The following is a 7,500-nucleotide window of genomic DNA, read 5'->3' on the forward strand; positions in this document are numbered from 1 at the left end:
GTGCAAACAGCACACGGGCACGTCGCTTTGCCTCTGGAAAACTTTATCCTTCCTCCTTATTACCAATAATTCTTTTTCAAACTTGTACCTTTTACATAGCTTAGAAGAAGCTTCATAACCTTCTTTGCAGTGGTAACAGCATTTTGTCATCTCTTTGATGGCCTATTGTACAACACTTTACACCCACTCTTGGTTGTTCATTTTTCCTAAACTGGCTAGAGGTAGCTCCATGCCCATAACCCTGGCAGTGGAAGCACCGCATAGGGTTGGGCAAATATGGCTTTACCTTGAGGTGATACCATGCCAACTTAACTGATTCTGGAAGGACTAACGTTTCAAAAGTTAGAAGGAGAGCTGGTGTTGACTGTTCCAAACCATCAACTTTCTTAACACGTTTTACTGCGACTACATTAATCTTCTTTAATTCTAACAGGTTCTCCTCAGAATACCTCATCATGTCTCGGAAAAGACAATTCCCTTACATTGATTGAATGTTTTGTGAGGAGAACATGAGACTTGAGCCCCAGGAATGTCGCAACTATCAGGCTACCATCTCATTGTGGGGTGATGCGAGGATCACGTTGACATACCTCAAATATAATCCATGACTGATACACCATCAATGGTCTTCACTACTAGGTATTTACTATATGATATACTCTCATATTTACCTGGTAGGATTTCCTTAATGAACTGAGAAGGACTTTTCTCCTTGCCAGGTTTGGGAGCTCGGGAACCCTTTAGAATCTGGTAAGGTTCCAGAGTAACAACATGTGACGTTCCAGAGGTATTGGCAAGGGAACTGCGCAGGTCGTCAGGGAGAGAGTTATTTCTTTGTAAATTTGTAGAAATCATACAAATAAGAATTCGTTATTTACCTACAGTTGGGACTCAAAGTCTCCCAACATCCACAGGAGTAGTGAGGAAATATATGCAGTAACTATTACAGTGCTAATGGGAGTCGCAGGACCTATGCGCTACCAACTGGACAGTGCCGGTTTTTTCCTAGCCATATTTGACCAGCCGACTGACTTGACCAGGCCTTGATCAAGCCACCTGTCCAACCAGAATAGAGGACCAAAGAGGTGTGTTGCTATCTGCAGGATGCAGTGCGCAGCATTACTCAACCTTCAGGACTCCTGTCTCCTGGTAATATGAGACGCCACACACGGCAAACACATGTGGGAGAATTTTCCCTGGTCCAAGATGGAATGAACCAGGGGTGGGTGCACCATACCTTCTCATAGGCTTTGGTGCACCTGGAAGCCAGTTTGTCTCATCCCTCACTGGTGACCCTTTCAGTATGGGTAGCCCTCTGGTCCCGCTCACCATCATTGGGACCTCAATCCCCCCCCCCCCCCCCCGCCCCTTCACGGCAAAGTGGCTCCCAGAAGCTACAAGACGATGCGAGTCAATGTGATTGTCAGTAAAGCTGCTGCTTTACATGAAAACGCAGGTATGTTAAATATTATATTATACAAATTAAATATCATATGCTAATGTCGATAAGGAAACGTTTGCTACAGAAGAAAATTATCTATATACACATATACGCTATAGCATACCGATATATATCTGTGTCAGTACAAATGAAATTATATAAGTGGCTCTTTCTCGTGTGTGACCGCAGGATAAGGATAGAATAGTTTTTTTCAGGGTGTTGCTAGTGAGGTATATGATAACAAATGCCCATGCGGTTTTGAAGTCAATATAGTTTAAAGAAGCAGGAACTTTGTACTTTGAATTTGAAACCTAATTGTGATGTTATTGAAAACTTTCTCATTTATTCAATTAAAATGTTGCATAAGTTGAGAATATTTTTCCAACTTGGAAATAACATTGCCTTTTCTGTGTCTGTAAACCTTGGAATTCTCTGTGGGATTTTCTTTTCGTTTTTCTTTTCAATGTTGAGAGTTGTATCTACAATTTGAATATCCCACGACTTATATAATGTTGAATTTTTATGTACATCTTTGCCATGAAAATGTCAGAATTTGTCTCGGTATTGTTTATTATAAATATTAATAGCAACTCAACTCCATCTTTTCTATGGAGTTGATGACGTTGTCATAATGTATCGATACATGATTGTTGGGATCAAGTAGCTCGTTCTGGCATGTGCAGGATTAAGATTAAGCTCAAAAGTAAAGTCTGGTCCGGAGGTGAATTAAATTTAATGCTGGATGCTGCCATTGGGCATGCACATTAGCGAATGCTTCAAAGTTCTTTAGAATGCCTAAGTGTTTTCAAAATCCACCTTGGAACCAAAACATCCCATCCTAAAAGTACTGGATGATAACATTGCTCACTGGTGCTCTTCAGGTTTGATGAATGCCAAAGAGGTTTCAGAAAACTAAACCTGCATCAGTGTTACTGAAACTTTAACTGACGCGGGCAAGATTATAATTATCTCAGTGATGTTAATATACAGGATACAAAGGCACATAGCGTGTAAACAGTTTTAGTGAAATGGCATCTCCCAGTTTAATGAGATTTGAACTACGTTTTTATTGTTTTCTGCAATCAGGTGGATGGTTGCGGGTAAATATCTGTAATTATTTTCCATTGATTTACAGTAAGCCTCGCGTCTGTCACTGCAGATAATTGTACCGAGTTATAGGCCCATTCTGTACTCATCAAGGGACATACTATGCACATTTCTTTACTCTATTGGACGAAATATGTCCAAAATCTGCTGCCTGCCTGTTTCCCAGGCTGAAAAGAAATTGGTGTATCATAGATGAGATTTGGGATATTTTTTTTTTTTTCGCTAACAGTGGGAAGATAATGAACAATTGGTTGGGTGAATATGTAGAGCCTTTGCGCCCCCCCCCCCCACCCCCTACACTGAGTATTAAATTGATTGGTGCATTTTCCATACTTTCGAGATTTGCCGTTGTTGATAACTTTGGTTAATTTTGCTACTCAATTGCTGTGAGAAGGTCCGTGCATTCTTATGCGTTTTGATCGCTATCTCTCTTTTGATGTTTTTTGTGCTCATTTTTATTTCTATTTCTGTAATCACTGCGTATATGGATAGTCAATTGAGCTTTCAGAGCATGTTTTTATATTAACCCTATTCCTGATATTCGTAATTAATCCGCTGGGTTTCTAAATTTTATACTTTTGATTTTTGTCTGTTGCCTGAACAAAAGGTGATGAAGAGCTTATTTGAGGATCTATATATAATTATGCATGTATGTGTGTATGCATGTATATATGGATGGATAATTGCATATGTAAATATTCTGGTAATCTATTATTGTAAATATCCATTCACTGTAATAGAAGTGCCCGGGTACCTCAAAATAGGCCGGCCTATTTTCAGACATACCACAAGTTAAGATATACTGATAGAGAATTGATTGTGTATATAAAGATATGAAGTATTTTACAAAATTAAGATATATGAATTTATTTTATTCGACATTAATACTACCAAGGAATTAATCTTAATAATTTCGTTGGTAAGAACCAACGGCTTAGTTTGTTTCTCCAACTTTGACAATGGTGTTCGATTTCTTAGGATGGTAAACTATGTATTTGTAATTGAAAAATAAATGTCACTAGTTTGAGACGTTTATACAGGGAAACAATCATTATTCACGTTATTTGATAATGATGGCGATATTCCTATTTGCTTCCTGACCTTATATCACGAGACAACAGTAGTCAAATAAAAGGTCTTGATCTGTTTCGGACACCACATCCTCGTACACGTAAAACTGCTCTCAAACTCTACTATGGCTGTCCATTCCTCTGGCTAATACCTCGCTCTGAGTGAGTTGCATTCGCTTTCTTAGGTAGGATAAGATGTAGGATTGTACTGGACAAACGATGAGACTACCATGACGTGGCGGATACCGAAGATCTGCGAACAAGGGCTTCAGGGAAATGGAACAAAATCCAGAAAGGTTGAGGGCTAGCGGATCAGCTGGTTCTGGCGCAGACGAAGGACAGACTGTCAGTTACTGGCGGTGTGTTGGATAAGTGGCGAGAGCGAAACAAGCGGCAAAGAAAAGAAGGCAGATGAATAATATAGAAAATAATTGAGAAAAAACATTCCAGTTGGTAAGGAATCGCATTTATCGTTTAAGATCGGGGACTGGGTTCGAACGTGAGTTATTGCAATTGTCATTGTGAATAACCCAACATTTGGTTCTGCTGCTTTTATTACTGGTGTCAAAAGGAGAACAAGGGTTTTGTGCTTCCTTATTTTATAACTGACAGTGCCTATCTGTTTAAATTTCATATCTACAGAGTGAACCAACTTTATACAGGTGTTTTCTAAATATGTAAAAAATTCTGCAGAAGTTACATATGAGAAAATGGATCATTGATTATGTACATATGAGGTCAATATTACCAAAAACATTACACTAAGATAGAGGGAATTGTACATTGCCATCTTTTATAACATAAGAAATAAAGTCATGAATAACACAGATTCAGCTGCAGCGACCTCCTATTTACTGTGAAATAAGAAAATATTTTTCTGCATATCGCTGCTCAGAGATAAAGTCCTCAACATCCTCACACAGCCAGGGTTCTTAATGTTGCATTTTTTTTAAATTTGACGTGAAGTGCCAATAAAGGGAGGTACAGGGGGCTTGCTCCCTGTCTAGGGAATAAATAGAAGGTATGAAAGGTTTGGTTTGGAATTTTGGGTTCATATGATAGCCTGGTTTTGGGTTCATATGATAGCCTGGTTTTGGGTTCATATGATAGCCTGGTTTTGGGACTCTGTCTATGAGCAGTGATATGCAATGAATATTTTTGTCATTTTGTGTAAATACAAGGCCACTGCAGCTGTACCTGTGTTGTCTAATACTCTATATTATATGCTCTTTAAGATGGCAGTGTCTACATCTATGGGCAGAATGTCTGAAAATAAGATATTTTTCATCTATGGCATTGCCTTTGCAAGTTGATGATAAGAAAGTTGTGCAACACAATACTTTGGTGTACATTTACAGGAAAATTTGAGGGCACCTTAATAATCAAAGAGATAAAGTACTCACTTATATATGAAATAATCTTAAAAAGCAAAAAATAAAGTCAGAAATAAGGTAAATGGATACCAACAAATGATGCACAGAGAGTAAGCCATTGGTGATCGTGTGGGGTAAGGGCAGAGCCCCTGATAATGAAATACTGTGATTGGATAGGGTTAAGGAAGTTTTTGGTTCATATGGCATTCTCAGGAATGGCTGGAGTAATAGGGACTTAATCTCAGAGGGTCACATTCATAAACATAACCATTATTTTTGTTTATATCATTTGCAATGGAAAATCAAGAAGGAATAATAAGTTAACAATAACCCTCAGCAAATATTGTCTCCACCTCAGTATGCACAGCAAGATAAACCTGAAACTTGGGAGCACTAAGTGGACTTGTGCTTCATTCAGAACTCCTCGTCCTGCAAGTTGGACAAGATGGACAATATGTTTTGACCATTCAGGGAACCATAAGATAATTTTAGGTAATTTTATGGTCCTTCATTGTTGTTATCAAAGGGTATTTTTGTTATTTAACTTGTAGGCAATTTATCTTTGCATTAGAGGAGTTACAAAATCTATGCAGTCTATAAAATAAAGACACAATAGTGAATGTTTACTTTCAAGCTGGTTGCATTGTAGGCAATGAAGGCCTTGATGGTTCCAAAAGTGGCCTTGTTGTCCTGTTGGTCCTGTTTGGAAGAGCAAGACAAGGAGTTCCGAATGCAGCATTAGGTTGTGGGCAATGCTTAATAAAATCCTTTTCCGGTATTTGTTACTGAGAGCGATGCACCCTCCAGAGACAAAGTCCCTAATCCAGGAGAACATGCGAACCCAAAATCCAAACCTAACTACTACTTTCTATTTACTCCCTAGACGGGGGCAAGCTCCTCCTGTACCCTCCTCTATTAACACTTCACGCGAACTAGCAGAAAAAAAAACGACATTAAAATCTGTGGCTGTGTGACTTAGACTCTGGGTGGTGACACGCAGAGGGTATTTTCATAATTTCCCGGTAAATATGAGGCCGCTAGACTCTGGGTGGTGACACGCAGAGGGTATTTTCATAATTTCCCGGTAAATATGAGGCCGCTAGACTCTGGGTGGTGACACGCAGAGGGTATTTTCATAATTTCCCGGTAAATATGAGGCCGCTGCAGATATACCTGTATTACTTCCTACTCTACTTTTTATGCTCTATAAAATGTCAGTGTCCATTTCCCTCCATCTCAGTGCATCGCTCTCAGCAACATTAACCCCCTTTCCTTTATTGTGTTGTTACCTGTTGCCTCTAGATTATTTCTTGCACCAACAACTGCAACTTTTGTTTTTTTACAAGAATATCATCTACAGTTTACGCTACCTTAAAGATTAACTGAACTTATGATTTGTAATTGGGATAGTGGACTATCTGAAGGGCTGATCTAATAGTAGCATAATATCAGGCAATTGCTGTGCTCTTAGTGCTCATGCAAAGGCCAACCTGAGACTGTTCATATATTTTTGCAAAATATAACTTGACAGGATATATAGGATAGCAAAATATAATTTGATAGGATATATAGGATAGCAAAATATAACTGTATAGGATAATAAATAGCTGGGGAGATTTCCCATAATGTGTAGAAAACACTCCTAGCATTTTTAAAAGGTAGGTTTTATATCATGTATGTATATATATATATATATAGAGAGAGAGAGAGAGAGAGAGAGAGAGAGAGAGAGAGAGAGAGAGAGAGAGAGAGAGAGAGAGAGAGAGAGAGAGAGAGAGAGAGAAAACTAGCTAGCTAGCTTTGACTGGTTCTTTATTTGATAATAAAATGCCTTAGAGGACTGAGGCATCAAAAACATAGAAATTTTGTTAACTTTTATGTAAGTTTCACATTGAATTGCCATTGACAGATGCCGGGCAATGTGTAAACATTACCAAATACAATGCAAACTTCTAAGAACATCATATGTTATGATACCTGTTGACCCCAAATCACCTGTATCAAAAGAAGGATGGGCTAGGACTGAGTTCCAATGTTCTCTAGATAATTAATTCAGATTCCAGATAGAATCTCTGCCTAAAGCCTGGTTCCAACAGATAAAACTAGTGAAACCAAGGCTGTAGTAGAGTATCAGGGTGCATCTTAAAGAGTATGGCTATAATATTAGGATGATTCTCCAAGCAGGAAATACATATAGTGAAAATAAACAATACAAAATAGTTTTAACTGTCACTGATAAATTATTCATACAAGAATAGGCCTGATTGATAAATTGACTTTATAACCAAGGAGTTGTTACACGAGTGTATTTGGTTATGAATTCCATAATTTTTTTTTTTTTTTCTCCATCTATGTACTTCCTCATGTATGAGTACTTAAGCATGGGTGCACTGCCCTCACACAACTGTGTTTATATATATATATATATATATATATATATATAAATATATATATATAAATATATATATATATATATATATATATATAAATATATATATATATGTATATA

General features: G+C 37.9%; 1 protein-coding gene across 1 annotated transcript in view; it reads left to right on the plus strand.

Moving 5' to 3' along the window:
* The first annotated feature begins 3,788 nt into the window (after nt 1–3,788).
* LOC125030985 (putative cyclin-dependent serine/threonine-protein kinase DDB_G0272797/DDB_G0274007) overlaps nt 3,789–7,500 on the plus strand; it is a 16,303-nt gene continuing 12,591 nt past the window's right edge. Inside the window, exon 1 of the mRNA XM_047621405.1 lies at nt 3,789–4,071. The gene's annotated coding sequence lies outside the window, so the exon portion shown is untranslated. The remainder of the gene's footprint in view (nt 4,072–7,500) is intronic.

Source organism: Penaeus chinensis, chromosome 12, assembly GCF_019202785.1.
Source record: "Penaeus chinensis breed Huanghai No. 1 chromosome 12, ASM1920278v2, whole genome shotgun sequence".
Taxonomy (NCBI): domain Eukaryota; kingdom Metazoa; phylum Arthropoda; class Malacostraca; order Decapoda; family Penaeidae; genus Penaeus; species Penaeus chinensis.